Source organism: Notamacropus eugenii, chromosome 2, assembly GCF_028372415.1.
Source record: "Notamacropus eugenii isolate mMacEug1 chromosome 2, mMacEug1.pri_v2, whole genome shotgun sequence".
NCBI classification, from domain to species: domain Eukaryota; kingdom Metazoa; phylum Chordata; class Mammalia; order Diprotodontia; family Macropodidae; genus Notamacropus; species Notamacropus eugenii.
In genome coordinates this window covers 178151657-178174096 of record NC_092873.1, presented here as the reverse complement: position 1 = coordinate 178174096, position 22440 = coordinate 178151657, and the positions used below count along the sequence as shown (strand labels likewise).

The 22440-nt window shown below is 39.5% G+C and overlaps 1 protein-coding gene across 4 annotated transcripts in view; it reads left to right on the top strand.

Annotated features, from left to right (window-relative positions):
• The first annotated feature begins 5 nt into the window (after positions 1-5).
• ASCC3 (activating signal cointegrator 1 complex subunit 3) overlaps positions 6-22440 on the top strand; it is a 400644-nt gene continuing 378209 nt past the window's right edge. The window contains exon 1 of one of the 4 annotated variants that reach the window (XM_072642929.1): positions 6-456. The gene's annotated coding sequence lies outside the window, so the exon portion shown is untranslated. The other 3 variants (XM_072642932.1, XM_072642930.1, XM_072642931.1) reach the window with 3 other exon arrangements.

The following is a 22440-nucleotide window of genomic DNA, read 5'->3' as shown; positions in this document are numbered from 1 at the left end:
CCCCGGGGGACGCGCGCGTTCTTTCTCCCACGAAGCCCCTCCCCCCACCCCCACGCCCCTGGACAACTTTTTCTCCTCCTCTGTTCTTCCCCCTCCTACTCCTTCCGCATACTGACCGGGCCTGGGAGGCCGCAAGCACTCCTAGGACCGAACGTGTGAGCCGACGTGCCGACGTTGACACGTCGATGCGTACGCCGTGCCGGCTTCGGAGTGTTCCTCCTGGGCCCCGGCGCCGTCCTCTTCTCCCTCACCCTCTCCCTGTGGGTCGCTCAGTCAGTTAGTTTTGCACGTCTGCGCCGGCGTCGGCGCTATCTCCGGCTGCCGGCGGCCGGACTAGGAGGGAGGCCGAGTCGCGGGCTTCCTCGCAGACGGAGGCAGCGGGACTGCCATTTGTCCTCCCTGCCAGATGTGGAGATCGACTTGGAGAGGCAAAGTATAGAGACGAAAGCGAGGAAGGTAGGAAATGGAGCTGTGGGAAACGTGGGAGCCCCGGCTGGCCGGGAGGTGTGGAGGGTGGTCAGCGAAACCAGGAAGTTGGGTTCGGCGTGGGGCCCGAGGGGCGAGACTCAGCCTTTCGGGGATGCTTGCGGAGGTGTAGCCTTCACTCGGAGCACCAGGCTGGACCTCGGAGGTCAGCGCGGAGCCTGAGCTGTCAGACGTCCCTCCTCTCCCCGCCCCCCGCCGGGCCCCCCTTGAGAGGGGTCACCCCTCGTTCCTCCTGGGCCGGTCTGGGAGGAGGGGCGAGGGGTCCGAGGGTCCGGAATGAAAACCAGGCAGTCAGTGCCTAAGGTGTGTCCGCCCCAGACTTGTGCAGAAACTTGTTACACTTTCGTTTCCTGCGGTGTGCCTCTTTACGTTGGGTCGGAACCATCTGTTTTCAGGTACAGGTGTCAAGTAATGAATGTGTGGGTAGGTATTAGTGAGAAAAGGACAGGACCAAGAAAGGCTTTCTAGGGCACTTAAAAGTTAAAGAGATGTGCAGGTGTGTGTGTGTGTGTGTGTGTGTGTGTGTGTGTGTGTGTGTGTGTGTGTGTGTGTGTGTGTGTGTGTGTGTGTGTGTGTGTGTGTAATTCTGCCGCAGTGGAGCCTCTGTAGTGGTGAGGAGGGAAGCCAATGAACTTCATTTTAATCACAGCCCATTGAACCAGGTTTTCTTCTTTTTTCTTGGCTTCCCTGTTGAAGTGAAACTAACAAGCTATCTTTTATTTCCATTGAGAGTTAAACAGCAATAAAAATAATAATAAGTATCAAGTGCTTATTCTTTAAGGGCCACTGTGCTGAACTTGTGCTGCTATGTCCAGGATGCTTATTTCATTCGCATGTTCATTTCACAGTAGTTTCACTTGAAAGAAGAGTGACCTATTTTACTCCAAGATTATGCTGAGTTGAGTATCCTACCACCAGATTTCATGACAATGAGGAGTACCTTTCTGATTATCAAGTAACTCAGAAATTACTTCTCTACTGTTAATACGCTTTTTCTCCCTATTTTTCACTGCTATATTGTTTTTTGTTATGCTTTATGATTGGGAAAACTATTAGCCCCAATTGCACCAGAAAAAATTCTCCTTTAGAGTAACTGTTATAAAGGAGTGGACTTGGAATCCCACCTAGTGAGCAAGTCATTTGTTTCCTCTGAGCCTTGGTTTCCTCTTCTGTAAACTAGGAATAATAATATCTGTAATACTTCACTTGTACATTGTATGGCCCCAGTGGGATTCTCTATGTAAAGAAAGCCTTAGAAAACCATGTAATTGTTAGTTAATGTCTTACATCAGAGTTCTTAACCTTTTTCTGTCATGAACTCCATTGTTAGCCTGGTGAAGCCTGTGGCCTCCTCACAATAATGCTTTAAAATAATTGAAGAAATGCTAAATATTAGGTAAAGATTAGTAAAAATATTATTTTTTCCCCATCCAGGTTCATGACTAAATCTAGTTTGTGGACCCCAGGTTAAGAACTCCTAGACAAAATCTGGGCTTACTGATTTGTCTTTTTTGCTCCCACCTGACAGAGCATTTGCTCTTTTTCCTGGAGTCTTAATTTTAACTTATTTTTTTGAGGTAGGAAACTTGAGATAAACTCATTGACCTATAGTTGGCCAAAATAAGGTTCTTTCTGTAATATTAAATTGCCAGTATGTATTCTTAGCTGGTGTTAGATGAAGAAAACACAGAGATGTCCCACCTGTGTATTTTAATCCTGTAATTAATGCTAGACGTGACCTACTTCTGTCAAGAGGTAGTTAACATGCTTGTGAATAACCAGCTAGGTGAGTGAGTTCTTTTTATATTAAAGTCTGACTAAATATAAATATTGATAATACATTCTCTTCTCAGCCGTATCTCTCTTTATCACACTTCATGTACGTGAGTTAAGTCTTTTCAAGTATTAGATCCTGGAAAAAATTTTCACCTCAAGTTTGAGGCAGTGCAACTTACATACGTCTGTAGACCTCCAGGACTGGCTGTTTAGTATCATTTAGATTTGTTAGTGTGGTTGTGGATTTTTTTTTTTTTTGGATTAATGTGTATTGTGATGTGATGAAAGGCAACATGGCATAGTAGACTTCAGAGTCAGGGCTATTTGGGTTTAAGTCTCCATCTCTGACACATTCTGAAATTGACAATTACCTATCTACTTTTATACAGAAGCCTCTTAGGAGGCACCCTACACTGTTTAAAAGCACTGGAAGATGTCAGTCAACAAGGCTAAGTGCTGGAGATACCAAGAAAGGCAAAAGACATGGTCCTGGGACTTAAGGTCAGCTCTTAAGGAGCTCATGTTCTCATGGGGGAGACACCATTTAAATATTTAGATACCTAAGTTATATGTACAGAGTAGAGGATGGGCAGCTAGGTGGTGCAGTGCATAGAGCACCAGTGCAGGAGTCAGGAGGACATGAGTTCAAATCTCACCTCAGACACTTGACACTGACTAGCTGTGTGACCGTGGGCAAGTCACTTAACCCCAGTTGCCTCATCCTGGGTCATCTCTAGTCATCCTGATGAATATCATCTGGTCACTGGATTCAGATGGCTCTGGAGGAGAAGTGAGGCTGGTGACCTGCACAGCCCTCCCTCACTCAAAGCAAAGTCAAGCGCAAGTCATGTCATTATTTCTCTGATGGCATGATCTTCAACAAGGAAGAACACACGCACACAGTAGAGGGAAGGTACTTTCAGAAAGAAAGGCATTAGCAGCAGGGGAGTCTTGGAAAGGTCTGTTGTAGAAGACGGGATTTCAACTGAATCTTGAAGGAAACTAGAAAAACTAAGAAGCGGTGGGGAAGAGGGAAAGTGTTTCAGGCAGTGATATATATTGATGGGAGATGTGAAGAAGCTCATGTAGGCCAATGTAGCTGGATTGTAGATGAGGAGAAAGGTATAAGAAAACTGATAAGGTAAGTAGAGTTTTGCATGACAAAGAGAGGATTTTGTATTTGATTCTCATGGTAACTCAGAGCCACTGGAGTTTATTGACTACAGGGTTACATGGTTATAATTGAGGAAATCATTTTGTCAATTGAATGGAGAATGGACTAAAGTGCAGAAAACCAAACAAGGAAAGCAATCTGTTGATTTCAGTTTAGATGGGAAATATCAGGTTGATTAAGTTGTTTGCAATACCTAACATAAATTATTGATCGCATCAATTTTTCTGTGTCATTTAAAGTGATTCCTACATGAATTGCCATCAGTTGGTGGCCTTGAAGCTTTATTCAGTATAGAATTGCTCTCCACCATGGAAATTAATTTTTTTGGAAACATTTTTGTGTTCATAGGCCCCTTCCACCTAATTTTAGTACTTTTTTGCTTATTGAAAGTAACATTTTCTTGTTCATGAACTTAACATTTACTTTAGTAATTAGAAAAGGTAAGAGAAAATTGCTTGGAGTATTGCAGTCATTTAATAAAACACTCATTGATTGATTACATAATTACAAAGATGTGTTAGCTATTTAAGAAAAGATATGAATTTTTTTCCTTTTTTAATCTTTTTGTCTTTAATAGTATTTTGGTTTTTTCCCCAATTAAATGTAAAAGTAATATTCAACATTCATTTTGGTAAAATTTCAAATTCCAAATTTTTCTCCCTTTCTTTCATTCCCCTTCCCTAACACAGCAGCAGGCAATCTCATACATGTATGATATAGGTCATACATGTACAGTTATGTTAAACATATTTCCTCATTAGTTGTATTGTGCAAGAAGAATCAGAACAGGGGCGGAGAACCCACAGCCTATAAAATATCTATAAAAAAAGAACTCCCAACAAATTCTGGAGCAGCAAAAGCCACAGAACAATGGAGCAGAGGAGATTTCTGTTCCAGAGAGACTTGACGCGAAAGGTCTGTCGCACCCGGGACTGGGAGCCGAGCCCAGCTCTGCCTCGCGGCACCAAGAGGAGCGGATCCCAGCGGGCTTCAGGGACAGAATCTCCAGCGGCTGCATGGGTCCTTCCACCCACAGGTGACAAGGGTCGGTGAGAGAGTCTTTTTGGGTGGCAGACTGGTGTCCCCGTGGCTCGGGCCCCCTAGGGAGGCAGCAGCAGAGGCGGGAGCAGACCCAGGGCTCCCCAAGCAGGCAGGAGCTAGGATCCATTGTTGAAGGTCTCTGCATAAACCCCTTGAGGGAACTGAGCCCCATGAGGCGGCCCTGCCCCGACCTGAGCACCTGAACTTAATCTCACACTGAATAGCAGCCCCACCCCTGCCCAGAGTCCTGAGGCTGGGAAGCAGCATTTGAATCTCAGACCCCAAGCACTGGCTGGGCGGATCTGGAGGTGAGGTGGGGGTGGAAAGAAAACTCAGAAGTCAAGTCACTGGCTGGGAAAATGCCCAGAAAAGGGAAAAAAAATAAGACTATAGAAGGTTACTTTCTTGGTGAACAGGTATTTCCTCCCTTCCTTTCTGATGAAGAAGAACAATGCTTACCATCAGGGAAAGACACAGAAGTCAAGGCTTCTGTATCCCAGCCCACTCAATGGGCTCAGGCCATGGAAGAGCTCAAAAAGGATTTTGAAAATCAAGTTAGGGAGGTGGAGGAAAAACTGGGAAGAGAAATGAGAGACATGCAGGTAAAGCATGAACAGCAGGTCAGCACCCTGCTAAAAGAGACCCAAAAAAATGCTGAAGAAAATAACACCTTGAAAAATAGGCTAACTCAACTGGCAAAAGAGGTTCAAAAAGCCAGTGAGGAGAAGAATGCTTTCAAAAACAGAATTAGCCAAATGGAAAAGGAGGTTCAAAAGCTCACTGAAGAAAATAATTCTTTCAAAATTAGAATGGAACAGATGGAGGCTAATGACTTTATGAGAAACCAAGAAATCACAAAACAAAACCAAAAGAATGAAAAAATGGAAGATAATGTGAAATATCTCATTGGAAAAACAGCTGACCTGGAAAATAGATCCAGGAGAGACAATTTAAAAATTATGGGCCTACCTGAAAGCCATGATCAAAAAAAGAGCCTAGACATCATCTTTCATGAAATTATCAAGGAAAACTGCCCTAATATTCTAGAACCAGAGGGCAAAATAAATATTGAAAGAATCCACCGATCACCACCTGAAAAAGATCCAAAAAGAGAAACTCTTAGGAATATTGTGGCCAAATTCCAGAGTTCCCAGGTCAAGGAGAAAATATTGTAAGCAGCTAGAAAGAAACAATTCAAGTATTGTGGAAATACAATCAGGATAACACAAGATCTAGCAGCTTCTACATTAAGGGATCGAAGGGCATGGAATAGGATATTCCAGAAGTCAAAGGAACTAGGACTAAAACCAAGAATCACCTACCCAGCAAAACTGAGTATAATACTTCAGGGGAAAAATTGGTCTTTCAATGAAATAGAGGACTTTCAAGCATTCTTGATGAAAAGACCAGAGCTGAAAAGAAAATTTGACTTTCAAGCACAAGAATGAAGAGAAGCATGAAAAGGTAAACAGCAAAGAGAAGTCATAAGGGACTTACTAAAGTTGAACTGTTTACATTCCTACATGGAAAGACGATATTGTAACTCTTGAAACTTTTCAGTATCTGGGTACTGGGTGGGATTACACACACACACATGCACATGCACATGCACACACACATAGAGACAGTGAATTGAAGAGGATGGGATCATATCTTAAAAAAGTGAAATCAAGCAGTGAGAGAGAAATATATTGGGAGGAGAAAGGGAGAAATGGGGCAAATTATCTCTCATAAAAGAGACAAGCAAAAGACTTTAGGGGAGAGAAAAAGAGGGGAGGTGAGAGAAAAACATGAAGTTTACTCTCATCACATTCTACTAAAGGAAGGAATAAAATGCTCACTCATTTTGGTATAAAAACCTGTCTTACAATACAGGAAAGTGGGGGAGAAGGAGATAGGCAGGGTAGGGGGGATGATGGAAGGGAGGGCATGGGGAGGAGGGAGCAATTTGAGGTCAACACTCATGGGGAGGGACACGATCAAAAGAGAGAATAGAAGTAATGGGGGACAGGATAGGATGGAAGGAAATATAGTTAGTCTTATACAACATGACTATTATGGAAGTCATTTGCAAAACTACACAGATTTGACCTATATTGAATTGCTTGCCTTCCAGAGGGAAGGGGTGGGGAGGGAGGGAGGAAGAGAAGTTGGAACTCAAAGTTTTAGGAACAACTGTTGAGTACTGTTCTTGCTACTAGGAAACAAGTAATACAGGTAAAGGGGTATAGAAAGTTATTTGGCCCTACAGGACAAAAGAGAAGATGGAGACAAGGGCAGAGAGGGATGATAGAAGAGAGAGCAGATTGGTGATAGGGGCAATTGGAATGCTTGATGTTTTGGGGTGGGGAGAGGGGACAAAAGGGGAGAAAATTTGGAACCCAAAATTTTGTGAAAATGAATGTTAAAAGTTAAATAAAAAATTAAAATTAAATTAAATTAAATTAAAAAAAAAAGAAGAATCAGAACAAAAGGGAAAAACCATGAGTAAGAAAAAAATAAAGTAAAAATGATTTGATATACATTCAGACTCCATAGTTCCTTTTCTGGATGTGGTTAGCGTTTTCCATCACCGAGTCTCTTGGAATTGCCTTAGATTGTTTTATTGCTGGGAAGAGCTAAGTCTAGCATAGTTAATCATTGCATGATGTTGCTATTGCTGTGTACAGTATTCTGGTACTGCTTGCTTCACTCAACATCAATTCATGTAAATCTTTCCAGGTTTTTATGAAATGAGCCTCCTCATCACTTCCTATACCACAATATGTTACATATATACCACAACTTGTTCAGCTCTTCCCTGGTTGATGGGCATCCCCTCAGTTTCCAATTCTTGACCACTACAAAAAGAGCTGCTGGGAATATTTTTGTATATGTGGATACTTTTCCCTTTTTGTAGTTTCTCTTGGGTACATACCTAGTAGTGGTATTGTTGGATCAAAAGGTATGCACAGTTTTGTTGCCTGTTGGGCATAATTCCAAATTGCTCTCTGAAGTGTTTGGATCAGTTCATAACTCTGTCAGTAATGCATTAGTGTTCCAATTTTTCCACATCTTCTCCAAAATTTATTATTTTGCTTTTCTGTTATGTTAGCCAATCTGATAGGTAGGAGGTGGTACCTCAGAGTCATTTTAATTTGCATTTCTCCAGTCAGTGGTGATTTAGAGCTTTTTTTCATATGATTAAAGATAGCTTTAATTTCTTCCTCTGAAAACTGCCTTTGAGGATTTATCAATTGGTGAATGACTTTTATTCTTATAAATTTGATTCAATTCTCTATATATTTTAGAAATGAGGCCTTTGTCAGACACTGTCTGTAAAAATTCTTTCCCAGCTTTCTCCTTATAATCTTGGCTGCATTGGTTTTGTTTGTGCAAAAAATTTTTTAGTTTAATGTAACCAAAATTATCCATTTTGCATTTCATATTGTTCTATTTGTCTTATTAAGATTTGAGTTTTTAAAGAAAGATGGCTTTTGTATTGCTGAACTATTTTAAATGTGTGTTAGAATTATTAATAGAAAGCAGAAGCAATTATGGTACATACTGATTGATCTCCTCAATATCTGTTTCTAATAGTACTTGCCATGGCTAGGGAGGAACCTAATATAATGCTGAGGTCATCTGGTAGTCAGTATATTCTAGTTTTCAAATTGTTGTTGTTTTGAAAATCTAGTTTTAACAGAGGCACCCATTTCTGAATTATAGACATATATGGGGAAAAAAGCCAAAACTTTTGTGCTGAATGTTCTGATAATATTCACTCTTATTGTCCACTACTTCTTTGCTTTAGGGATAACTTTTCTCACAGACTTGTTAAATGAATAACATAGGATCCTAGGATTATAGATGTAGATCTGGTGATCTAGTCCAACCTCACCATGTTACAGTTGAAGAAATTGAGGACCAGGGTGATTAAGTGACTTGCCCAAAGTTATATACAGCTAGAAAGGGCTTAAACTCAGATCTCTAACTCCTAATCCAATTCTGTTTGATGAATAGTGCCTTAATGTGCCTGTTTTCCCACAGCCCCTCCAACTTTTGCCATTTTCCTTTTTATTTTAAATCAACTTTGTCAGTCTGCTAGACATGAGGTATAACCTCAGATTTGCTTCAGTTTATCTAATATTAATGATTTTGAGCATTTTTTTTTCATATGGCTATAGACAGCTACATTTTCCCCCCCTTGAGAACTAACATCTCTTGACAATTTATCATTTGGTATGGCTCTTATTCTAAATCAGTTTGAATCCATTTTCTATGTGTTGCAGAAATGAGAACTTCATTAGAGAAACTTGCTATGAAGATGATTTTTTTCTCATTTAATTGTTTCCTTTCTAAATCTTAGCTGCATTGGTTTTTATTAAAAAAGTTTCAATTTTATATAATCAAAATTGTTTATTTTGGAGGCGGAGCCAAGATGGCGGAGTAGAAACACACAGATACACTAGCTCCGAACCCACAGCCCATGAAATATCTGTAGAAAAGAGCTGCCAATAAATTTGGGAGCAGGAGAAGCCACAGAACAGCGGAGCGGACAAGATTTCTGTTCCAGAGAGCCTGAAAACCTCTCGCAAAAGGTTCTTCGCACTGTGGACAAGGAACAGAGCCCAGCCCTGCGTTGGCCGCCCAGCGCTGAGAGGAGCAGATCCAAGCAGGCTTCACGGACAGAATCTCCAGCAGCCGTGCGGGTCCCTCCACCCACAGGTGCCAAGGGTCCGTGAGAGGGTCTCTTTGGCGGGTCGAGAGGGGAGTGGGGAGCCCCCATGACTCAGGCCCCCTTGGGAGGCAACAGTAGAGGCGGGAGCAGACTGGCGCTCCCCAAGCAGGCAGGAGCCTGGATCCATTGTTGAAGGTCTCTGCATAAACCCCCTGAGGGAACTGAGCCCCGTGAGGTGGCCCTGCCCCCACCTGGGCAGCTGAACTTGATCTCACACTGAATAGCAGTCCTGCCCCCACCCAAAGCCCTGAGGCTGGAAAGCAGCATTTGAATCTCAGACCCCAAGCTCTGGCTGGGAGGATCCGGAGGCGAGGTGGGTGTGAGGAGAATATTCAGAGGTCAAGTCACTGGCTGGGAAAATGCCCAGAAAAGGGAAAAAAACCAAGACTATAGAAGGTTACTTTCTTGGTGAACAAGTTTCTCCTCCCCTCCTTTCTGATGAGGAAGAGCGGTGCTTACCATCAGGGAAAGACATGAAAGTCGGGGCTTCTGTATCCCAGCCCATTCAATGGGATCAGACCATGGAAAAGCTCAAAAAGAGCTCAGAAAATTTTGAAAATTATGTTAGAGAGGTGGAGGAAAAACTGGGAAGAGCAATGAAAGACATGCAAGCAAAGTATGAACAGCAGATAAGCACCCTGCTAAAGGAGACCCAAAAAAAGCTGAAGAAAATAACACCCTGAAAAATAGGCTAACTCAATTGGCAAGGGAGGTTTAAGAAGCCAATGAGGAGAAGAATGCTTTCAAAAGCAGAATTAGCCAAATGGAAAAGGAGATTCAAAAGCTCACTGAAGAAAATAGTTCTTTCAAAATTAGAATGGAACAGATGGAGGCTAATGACTTTATGAGAAACCAAGAAATCACAAAACAAAACCAAAAGAATGAAAAAATGGAAGATAATGTGAAATATCTCATTGGAAAAACAGCTGACCTGGAAAATAGATCCAGGAGAGACAATTTAAAAATTATGGGCCTACCTGAAAGCCATGATCAAAAAAAGAGCCTAGACATCATCTTTCATGAAATTATCAAGGAAAACTGCCCTAATATTCTAGAACCAGAGGGCAAAATAAATATTGAAAGAATCCACCGATCACCACCTGAAAAAGATCCAAAAAGAGAAACTCTTAGGAATATTGTGGCCAAATTCCAGAGTTCCCAGGTCAAGGAGAAAATATTGTAAGCAGCTAGAAAGAAACAATTCAAGTATTGTGGAAATACAATCAGGATAACACAAGATCTAGCAGCTTCTACATTAAGGGATCGAAGGGCATGGAATAGGATATTCCAGAAGTCAAAGGAACTAGGACTAAAACCAAGAATCACCTACCCAGCAAAACTGAGTATAATACTTCAGGGGAAAAATTGGTCTTTCAATGAAATAGAGGACTTTCAAGCATTCTTGATGAAAAGACCAGAGCTGAAAAGAAAATTTGACTTTCAAGCACAAGAATGAAGAGAAGCATGAAAAGGTAAACAGCAAAGAGAAGTCATAAGGAACTTATAAAAGTTGAACTGTTTACATTCCTACATGGAAAGACAATATTAGTAACTCTTGAAACTATTCAGTATCTGGGTACTGGGTGGGATTATGCACACACACACACACACATAGAGACAGAAGGCGCAGAGTGAATTGAATAGGATGGGATCATATCTAAAAAAAAAAATGAAATCAAGCAGTGAGAGAGAAATATATGGGAGGAGAAAGGCAGAAATGGAATTTATCTCTCATAAAAGAGGCAAGCAAAAGACTTTTTTAGTTTGGGGAAAAAGAGGGGAGGTGAGAGAAAAACATGAAGTTTACTCTCATCACATTCCACTAAAGGAAGGAATAAAATGCACACTCATTTTGGTATGAAAACCTATCTTACAATACAGGAAAGTGTGGGATAAGGGGATAAACAGGGTGGGGGGGACGATGGAAGGGAGGGCATGGGGAGGAGGGTGCAATTTGAGATCGACACTCATGGGGAGGGACAGGATCAAAAGAGAAAATAGAAGTAATTGGGGGCAGGATAGGATGGAGGGAAATATAGTTAGTCTTATAGAACATGACTATTATGGAAGTCATTTGCAAAACTACACAGATTTGGCCTATATTGAAATGTTTGCCTTCTGAAAGGAGGGGGTGGGGAGGGAGGGAGGGAAAGAAGTTGGAACTCAAAGTTTTAGGAACAACTGTCGAGTACTGTTCTTGCCGCTAGGAAATAAGAAATACAGGTAAAGGGGTATAGAAAGTTATTTGGCCCAACAGGACAGAGGAGAGGATGGAGACAAGGGCAGAGAGGAATGATGGAGGAGAGAGCAGATTGGTGATGGAACAATTGGAATGCTCGGTGTTTTGGGGTGGGGGGAGGGTACAAGGGGGGAGAAAATTTGGAGCCCAAAATTCTGTGAAAATGAATGTTAAAAGTTAAATAAATAAATAAAATTTTAAAAAAATTGTTTATTTTAAAATCTGGTATCCTCTTTATTCCTTGTTTGGTCATGAAATCTTCCCTTGTCCATCAGTCTGAAAGGGAATCCTTTCTTGCTCCTCTGATTTATGGTGTGACCTTTTATATCTAGATCAAGCATTCATTTAGAGGAAAAGGTGTGATGGTAGTCTTGATGAGTATATGTTAAGAAAAATTAAGTGAAATAAAGCCGTATAGGCAGGTTGGAGGCAGATTACAGTTGACTTTAAATTTCTGGCTTGGAAGTTTGTATTATATTCTCTAAATTGTCTCGTAAAAGTAGAGAACAAATAGAAGGGTGGTTTTTGTTGTTTGTTATTTTGTTTTAGTTAAGGGAGTGATGTGGTCTGTCATGTGTGTTTGGAAACTATTTTGACAGCTGTCTAAAGGATGGATTGGAGAGTGGAGAGACTAGAGAAAGAAATCATTGCAGTAAAATTTAGTACAGGTAAAGATGATGAGGGCTCAACTAAAGTGATGAGAAGAAAAGATGAATGTGACATACATTGTCACTGTAGAATTGATAAGACTTGGTAGTTGTTTTGGATGTGTGGGGGAAGGGGGAAGGGGAAGGGAGGGAAAGGGAGAGGTGATTTAGAAGTACAAGGATGGATAAGTGGGAAAAATTGAACAGCATATGTAGAAGTGATCATTGATTTGGAATAAGAAGAGTGAGGTATACATCCTAGCCTTGGCAAGTCATTTAACATCTTTGGAACTTGATTCTTCATCTGTAAATCTATGATGGTGCTATTAGGGAACATGGAAGAAAGATAATTGAATTTGAGATGTTGGTAGGACATTAGGTGGAGATGCTTGGTAGGCCGTTGGAAATGTAGTACTGGATCTCCTTTCAAAGGAGAGAAATCAGAGCTAGATATATGGATTTGGGAATCATTGACATAGTGATAGTTGAAGACATGGGAGTGAATGAGAATATAGAGTATATATAGAGAAGAGAATTAAGGATAGAACTTTGAGCCGTATTTAAGTAGGTGGGAAGAATGTGAAATAAGGAAACATACTGGAGTTGGTTAGACAGGAAAACAAGGAGAGAAGAGTATCAGAGAACCCAGGGAAAGAGATATCAAGGATAGCCAGAAATATCTGATGCTGTGGAAAGGTTAATAAGGTGAAGGACTGAAGAAAAGGACATTGTATTTTATCATTAAGTTGATATTGGAAAGAACTATTTCGCTAGTGTGACAAATCTATCAGACTGCTAGGGTTTGAGGTTTGGTGGTTGGTGAGTCATTAAGTATAGGTTTCTAGAAATTTGGTAGTGAAGGGGATGAGAGAGAGAGAGTACTTGCCTAAGGGGTAGAAGGCCTGGAGAGACTTGAGATGTTTATAAACAGAAGATTAGAAAAATTTGGTAACTAGAGAAAGGATTAGATAATCCATAGATTAGGTCTGGGTGGAGACTGGGAAGACTTGATCAAGAGTACAGTGAAAGGGTTAGCTTTGCAAAGAGGATGATCTCATTCTGGATAATTTTGCCTCTTGATTTTTCATAACCCTCTTCTATCCTGTTTCTCCTCTTATCAGACCATTCCTTTTCATCATTTTTTGCTAGACCTTCTTCTATATCTCACCCTGTAATTGTGTGTGTACCCCAAAACTGCATCTTGTTGCTTCCTCTCTATACTTTCATTTTTGGTGACCTTGTCAGCTTCTGTGGATTCACTTATTAAGCAGATATCCTAGATGTTATATCCAACTAGTCTCTTCTGAGCTCAAGTTCTATAAAACCAATTACCTGCTAAACATTTTGAATGAGAATTTCCCTTAGGAATGTCAAACTCAGCATTTCAAAATAGAGAATTCATTATCTTTCTGTCTAAACCTGCCCCTTGTCTTAACTTTTTTGTCTCAGTTGAGAGTACTGTCATACTTCCAGTCACCCAGATTAGCAAGAGTCATCCTGCTCTCCACGTTAACCCTCACCTCACATATTTATTCAGTTGCTAAATTTTGTCATTTTTGCCTTCACAGCATCTCTCCAATCTCTTCCTTTTCTCTATTCAAAGGTTCAGCATTCTAATTCATTACCTCTTGCCTTGACTATATCAATAGCCTACTAATTGGATTCTTTACATAGTCACTTCTCTAAACTGTCCTCATAGCTTCCCAGTGATATTCTTAAAAGTCACTTCTAACTATGTTACTCCTCTTCTAAATAAATTACAGAGACTCCCTATTACTTCTAGGATCAAATACAAATTCCTTTGTTGAGCATAATGTTTGGATGTAAGGATTTAGAACATAATGAACCAGCTGACCTAGTCTGAAAGTCACCAAATGCCTGCCATGGCCCAGATACTGTGTTGATCAATAGGGATACAGAGACAAAAATGAAAACCATCTCTACCCTCAAGGAGCTTCATTCTGTTGGAGAAAAACAGCTGGAACATACAACTATATAAATTTTTGGGAAAGTAGAGTTTTCTGATTATTTTCTGTTTTACTTCTAATACATTTAATTTTTTAAAATGATAGTCTGATCCTAATTGCTATTTATTTGTGATATTTCTTTCAAGAGATAACCTGTAGAGTCTTTCTATTTGCACTTTGTTTTCTGTTTTTAAGAGATCTTGGCAGTTTTATTTATGATTTCTTGAAATATGGTCTCAACACTTTTTTTTGGTCATGAGTGAGTGAAAAAATTAATGAAACATCTCTTAAACACTTACTGTGTGCAAAGCACTGTGCTGAGATCTGGGAATAAGTAAGATAGTCCCTGTTTTCCAGAAGCTTTCATAGTAATTACATATAATAATAATATAGTAATTATAACAGCTACATTTTAGATTGAAAGGTCTTGTGTTCCTTTGGGTATAGCAGCAAAGCAGTGGGTAATAACTCTAATGTCATTTTTATCAATAAAATCATCAGTTTCTGATGTTGAACTATTTAACTATGCCAGGGATTTTGGTGCCAAGAACTTTCCTTCCTGGGTCTTCAGTAGATGTGTCTCTAGCATTTGCAAGAACAGTTGCCAAGTTTTATCTCCACAGGGGTTGCTTTGAAGAATGAAGTCTTGTGATCACTGGGCTAGAAGCATTGCCATTCTAAAGGCTCTTGGGTTAGTCAGGTCCTTAACCTGTTCTCTTAGGTCATTTATATTAAATTTCCTTCTGCTTTTTAAGTCTTTTGATTTTATTTTAATATTTCTTATTACTTCATTGGGTTGTTATCTCATATTTGGCCTATTGTCAACTTTTAGAACATTTAATTCTTGAGTGAGTTTTAACAATTACTTCCCTTTGCCATTCTTTTTCTCTCTAATGGTCTTATTTTGTATATCTTGTTTTATTTTTTTCTGAGTATTCTTTAAGTCCTACTCTGAACTTCCTCTCTTCATCTGAGTTTACCACTTAGGTATCTCTCATTCAATCAGAGGTATTTTTTCATTGTATCTTTTTCTCCCCTTTATTAATATGATCAATCTCAGTTTCAGGGTTAGGAGCTTGTATTTGTGTCAAATTCCCTGTACTCTTTAATGTGGGCAGACCCTATTTATTTCTGAGTGTGGTGACTAGATGCTACCTTTTACATGAATTATCTGATCTTGTTTCCTGTTGTTTCAGGCCCATGTGGCGTGAATATTGGGTTAGGATGTTGGCTGTGTAGAGCCTATCTCCTTTTGTGGCCAAGGCTCCATGGTTTCCTCATGCAGAGTGTCTCTCAGGACCTAACTGTTGGCAGACTTCTAGAACTTCCTATGTTCTGTGCTTCTCTGGGCCTGTTTCCTTTTGTGGGATTGGGCTGCTCTGGACTGTGTCTTCCATCATGTTGGTTTATCCCTGTTGAGAACTTCTGCAGGATTCTGACAGTCATTTTTGTATATTCCTTGTCTCGATTGAGGAGTTTATAGGTGATTCTTTTTGACTGTCTTTATCGCTGTTCCTTTTGTCTCATTCTTAGAGCTTTATTGGGGTTTTTGTAATGGACCTAGGCTCTTTAGGTCCTAATATGTAAGCATTTTCCCACACTCTTGTTAGCTATTTAAAAGCTGCAGCTATTGGTTTTTGTTTTTTTTTTTTGCCTTCTGTAATTGTCTCTGCAGAAATGTACACAAATACAACTTTGGACTTTTGCTTCAGCATTAGTGATATCTTTTGTCGGCCCAAGAATTTAGTAAAAATCCTTTCAAATTAGGACACTGATTTTGTTCTATAGTGAGCAAGATATGTTCTAGGGAAAGTTAACTTGAGAAAGGAGATACAATCAAAATTTATGTATCAAAAATATACTTTACTCCATTATCTTGACAAGTATAATTTATCTTGTAATTATTTTGATAAGATGCATGGAGCCTTTTAAAATGTTCTGTGGCATATTGTATAAAAGTAATGTTCTCACTAATATGTGGCCTCATTACTGACTCTTGCTATTAAATTTCTTTCAGAAAGCAGGTGAGACTGTCAGGTTTTTTGTTAGGGTTTATCAAGTTTGTGGATTAGCAAAATGAAATTTAATGAGTTCTGACTGGCCTCTTTTTCAAGGTGAGTAAGGGAATTAGAAGATTACCATTTGTGAACTTTGTAGAATTGATAGAAGTAAAAACCGAAGTTCCCTCTTTATCCGTAGGCCAATCTGGGGCAAACTTCCGTAAACCATTTTTCTACTATGACTTGTTTCTGAAGTGCCTGACTTTACAGAAGATCCATCCTTTGTCTATTTATTTCTGGTCTTTTTTGCAAAGAATACATAACACTGTTGGTGAGTATTTTTGCTGGGTATGCCTTTCCTCTATGAAGTTGCCTGGGCATGCTATTAATTTCATGTGGGCTGCCTGACAGCTTTGTCTTTTCATTGCCTTTGCTCAGGGGATGACTCACTAGCCACTTGGTAGTTTGATAATAATAAATTTGCAATTAACTTAGATAGGTTTGATATTTTTATTGTATTTTTTTAAAAGTGGCTCTTTATTGCCTGGAATTGTTTTGTAATTTTAACTATATAAATCTTGGGTGTAGCTTGGTTGGTATTTTGACTTAAAGATATTTTTTGTGGTTTATAGTTGTTTTGAATGAAACTTTACTTTTTATTATTTCCTCTTGGATGTGATTGCCATATAATGAAGGAAAGGAGACTTTATTAAGCCATTAGTATAGATATTTTGTTACTATTTGTAGTTGTAGCTTGTATCCAGCTACTTTACAGAAGCTATTTTGTCTTAATTAGTTTCTTACCTGAGTTTCTGGGATTTTGAAAGTAACTATTATGTCCTACTCAAATGGGAATAGTTCTTTCTACTTTTTTCCTAATTATTCTCAAATTTTAAGACTGTCACATAACATTGGAGAAAGAGGAAATTCTTTTTTTCTTTTTAAATGTGTGTTTATTTATTTTTAGTCTTCAACATTCATTTCCACAAACTTTTGAGTTCCAAATTTTCTCCCCATCTCTCCCCTCCCCCCATAACACCTTGCATTCTGGTTACTCCTTCCCTCAATATGCCCTCCCTTCTATCACACCCCTCACTTCCCTTATCCCAATCTTCTATCTTTTCTTGTTGGGCAAGATAAATTTCTGTACACCATTATCTGTATTTCTTATTTCCCGGTTGTATGCAAAAACAATTCTCAGCATTTGTTCCTAAAACTTTGAGTTCCAACTTCTCATCTTTCCTCCGTCCCCACCCATCCCTATTGAGAAGACAAGCAATTCAATATAAGCTATATATGTGTAGTTTTGCAAAAGACTTCCATAATAGGCATGTTGTGTAAGACTATATTTCCTTCCATCCTATCCTGCCTCCCATTTATTCTATTCTCTCTTTTTACCTTGTCCCTCCCCAAAAGTGTTTACTACTAATTATTCCCTCCTCTCATTTGCCCCCCCACTTGTCCCCTTCTGCTCTACTTTCCTGTAGTCTAAGATAGATTTTCATACCAAATTGAGTGAACATGTTATTCCCTCCTTAAGCCAAATGTGGAGAGAGTAAGCTTCACTTTTTCCCTCTCACCTCCTCCCTTTTCTCCTCCATTGAAAAACTTTTTCTTGCCTCTTTTATGAGAGATAATTTGCCCCATTCCATTTCTCCTTTTCTCCTCCCACAATATATTCCTCTCACCCCTTACTTTTATTTTTTTAGATATCATCCTTTCTTATTCAACTCACCCTGTGCTGGGGTGTGTGTGTGTGTGTGTGTGTGTGTGTGTGTGTGTGTGTGTGTGTGTGTGTGTGTGTGTGTGTAATCTCTCCAACTACCCAAATACTCAGAAAAGTCTCAAGAGTTACAAATATTATCTTTCCATGTAGGAATATAAACAGTTAAACTTTAGAAAGTCTCTTATGATTTTTCTTTTCTGTTTACCTTTTCTTCTCTTGATTCTTGTGTTTGAAAGTCACATTTTCTATTCAGTTCTGATCTTTTCATCAAGAATGCTTAAAAGTCCTCTATTGCATTGAATGACCATTTTTTCCCCTGAAGTGTTATACTCAGTTTTGCTGGATAGATGATTCTTGGTTTTAATCCTAGTTCTTTGGAATATCATACTCCAAGCCCTTCAATCTCTTTTTTTTTTTTCAAGGTGTTATTTTCTTCAGCATTTTTTTGGGTCTCCTTTAGCAGGGTGCTGACCTGCTGTTCATGCTTTACCTGCATGTCTCTCATTTCTCTTCCCAGTTTTTCCTCCACCTCTCTAACTTGATTTTCAAAATCCTTTTTGAGCTCTTCCATGGCCTGAGCCCATTGAGTGGGCTGGGATACAGAAGCCTTGACTTCTGTGTCTTTCCCTGATGGTAAGCATTGTTCTTCCTCATCAGAAAGGAAGGGAGGAAATACCTGTTCACCAAGAAAGTAACCTTCTATAGTCGTAACCTTCTATAGTCTTATTTTTTTTCCCTTTTCTGGGCATTTTCCCAGCCAGTGACTTGACTTCTGAGTTTTCTTTCCACCCCCACCTCACCTCCAGATCCGCCCAGCCAGTGCTTGGGGTCTGAGATTCAAATGCTGCTTCCCAGCCTCAGGGCTCTGGGCAGGGGTGGGGCTGCTATTCAGTGTGAGATTAAGTTCAGGTGCTCAGGTCGGGGCAGGGCCGCCTCATGGGGCTCAGTTCCCTCAAGGGATTTATGCAGAGACCTTCAACAATGGATCCTAGCTCCTGCCTGCTTGGGGAGCCCTGGGTCTGCTCCCACCTCTGCTGCTGCCTCCCTAGGGGGCCCGAGCCACGGGGACACCAGTCTGCCACCCAAAAAGACTCTCTCACCGACCCTTGTCACCTGTGGGTGGAGGGACCCACGCAGCCGCTGGAGATTCTGTCCCTGAAGCCCACTGGGATCCACTCCTCTTGGTGCCGCGAGGCCGAGGCAGAGCTGGGCTCGGCTCCCAGTCCCGGGTGCGAGAGACCTTTCGCATCAGGTCTCTCTGGAACAGAAATCTCGTCCACTCCATTGTTCTGTGGCTTCTGCTACTCCAGAATTTGTTGCTCCAGAATCTTTTTTACAGATATTTAATGGGCTGTGGGTTCGGAGCTAGCATATGTGCATCTTTCTACTCCGCCATCTTGACTCCCCTTCAATCTCTTAATGTAGAAGGTGCTAGATCTTGTGTTATCCTGATTGTATTTCCACAATACTCAAATCATTTATTTATTTATTTATTGATCTACAATCGCTACCAAAAACTTAGATTTTTGCCCCCACCACCACCTAGCCCCTACCTCCCCTGTCCCTCCCCAAGATGCCATATAATTCTATATAGGATCTACATATACTTTCCTATTGAATATATTTTCACTATAGTCATGCTGCGTAGATGAACTAAAATAAATGAAAGAAATCATATAACAAATCAAAACATAATACATATACACACATATATACAAACATGATCTGCTACATTCTGCAAATGAGTTCCATAGTTATTTCTCTGAGTGTGGAAGGCATTTTGTCTTAGAAAACCATTGAGAATTTTTTTTTTTTAAGTTCTTGCGTTATTACGAAGTTCCAATTCGACCAGAAAAAACTCTCGCACACTGTGGTCGTTGCTCTGCATAAAGTTCTCCTGGTTCTACTTCTTTTGCTCAGCATCAGATCATATAAGTCCTTCCAGGCCTCCTTGAAGTCTTCTTGATCATCATTTCTTATGGCGCAATAGTACTCCATTGCATTCATATACCATAATTTATTCAGCCATTCCTCAATTGATGGGCATCCCCTTGATTTCCAGTTTTTGGCAACTACAAAGAGTGCTGCTATAACTATTTTGGTACACATGGGACCCTTTCCCGTTTTTATGATCTCTTGGGGATACAGTCCAGCAATATTGCTGGGTCAAAGGGTATGTGCATTCTTGTAGCCCTTTGGGCATAGTTCCAAATTGCTCTCCAGAATGGTTGGATGAGCTCACAGCTCCACCAACAATGAATTAGTGTTCCGACTCTACCACATCCTCTCCAGCATTTTATCATTTTCCTGTTCTGTCATGTTTGCCAATTTTATAGGTGTGATGTGGTGCCTCAGAGTTGTTTTGATTTGCATCTCTCAGAAGTGATTTAAAGCATTTTTTCATATGATTATAGATATTTTTAATTTCTTCCTCTGAAAATTACCTATTCATATCCTTTGACCATTTATCAATTGGGAGTGACTTGTATTGTTTTACATTTAATTGAGTTCTCTGTATGTTCCAGAAATGAGGCCTCTATCCCCGAGATTAGCTGTAAAAATTCTTTCCCAATTTACTACATCCCTCTGAATTTTGGTTGCATTGGATTTGGTTGTGCAAAAACTTTTCAGTTTAATGTAATCAAAGTTATCCATCTTGCATTTCATAATGCTTTCTATCTCTTCTTTAGTAAAAAATTCTTCCCTTCTCCATAAATCTGATAAATACACTATTCCTTGCTCCTCCAGTTTGTCCACGGTATCAATCTTTATACCTAGATCATATACCCATTTGGACTTTATTCTTGTGTATGGTGTCAGGCATGGGTCTATGCCTAGTTTCCACCATACTGTTATCCAATTTTCCCAGCAATTTTTGTCGAACAGTGAGCTCTTATCCCAGAAGCTGGGGTCCTTGGGTTTATCAAACAGGAGGTTGCTATATTCCTTGCCTACTGTGTGTTGAGTGCCAAGTCTATTCCACTTGTCTACCCTTCTGTTTCTTAGCCAGTACCAAGTGGTTTTGATAATTGCTGCTTTATAGTACAATTTGAGATCTGGTAGCACTAGGCCACCTTCCCTGGCATTTCTTTTCATTAGTCCCGTTGATATTCTGGACCTTTTATTCTTCCAGATGAATTTTGATATTATTTTATCCAGCTCTAGAAAATAATTATCTGATAGTTTAATTGGTATGGCACTAAATAAGTAAATTAATTTGGGTAGAATTGTCATTTTTATTATATTAGCTCTACCTACCCATGAGCAACTGATGTTTTTCCACTTACTTAGATCTGACTTTATTTGTGCAAAAAGTGTCTTGTAATTGTGTTCATATAGTCCCTGGGTTTGTTTTTGCAGGTAAACTCCCAAGTATTTTATAGTGCCTACCCTAGCTTTAAATGGGATTTCTCTTTCTATCTCTTGCTGTTGGACTTTGTTGCTAATATATAGGAATGCAGAAGATTTGTGTGGGTTTATTTTGTAACCTGCAACTTTGCCAAAGTTGTTTATTATTTCAAGTAATTTTTTACTTGAATCTCTGGGATTTTCTAAGTATATCATCGTATTATCTGCAAAGAATGATAACTTACTTTCTTCTTTGCCTATTCTTATTCCTTCAGTTTCTTTATCTTGTCTAATTGCTACAGCTAACATTTCTAGTACCATATTGAATAATAGTGGTGATAATGGGCGTCCTTGTTTCACACTTGATCTTATTGGAAATGCATCTAGCTTATCTCCATTGCATATAATGCTTGCTGAAAGTTTTAGGTAGATACTGCTTATTATTTTATGGAAAGTTCCCTTTATTCCTATGTTCTCAAGTGTTTTTAATACTAATGGGTGTTGTATTTTGTTGAAAACTTTTTCTGCATCTATTGAGATAATCATGTGGTTTTTGTTAGTTTTGTTGTTGATAGGATCGATAATGCTAATAGTTTTCCTAATATTGAATCATCCCTGCATTCCTGATATGAATCCTACCTGATCATAATGTATTATTCTCATGATAAGGTGCTGTATTCTTTTGCTAAAATCTTATTTAAAATTTTTGCATCTATATTCATTAGAGAAATTGGTCTATAATTTTCTTTCTCTGTTTTGTCTCTTCCTGGTTTAGGTATCAAAACCATATTTGTATCATAGAAAGAATTTGGGAGGACTCTTTCCCCAGTTTTCAAAAATAGTCTATATAGTATTGGAATTAACTGTTCTTTAAATGTTTGATAGAATTCACTTGTAAATATCCATCTGGCCCTGGAGATTTTTTCTTAGGGAGTTCATTGATGGCTTGTTCAATTTCTTTTTCTGAGATGGGGTTGTTAAAGTATTCAATTTCCTCTTCTGTTAATCTGGGATTAAATTATTTCTTTCTAGCTGTTTGCAGTATTTTCTCCTTGTCCTGGGAACTCTGGAATTTGGCTACAATATTCCTAGGAGTTTCTCTTTTGGAATCTCTTTCAGGAGTTGATCAGTGGATTCTTTCAATATTTATTTTGCCTTCTGGTTCTAGAATATCAGGGCAGTTTTCCTTGATAATGTTATGAAAGATGATGTGTAGCCTCTTTTTTTTGATCATGGCTTTCAGATAGTCCTATAACTTTTAAATTGTCTCTCCTGCATCTATTTTCCAGGTCAGTTGTTTTACCAATGAGATATTT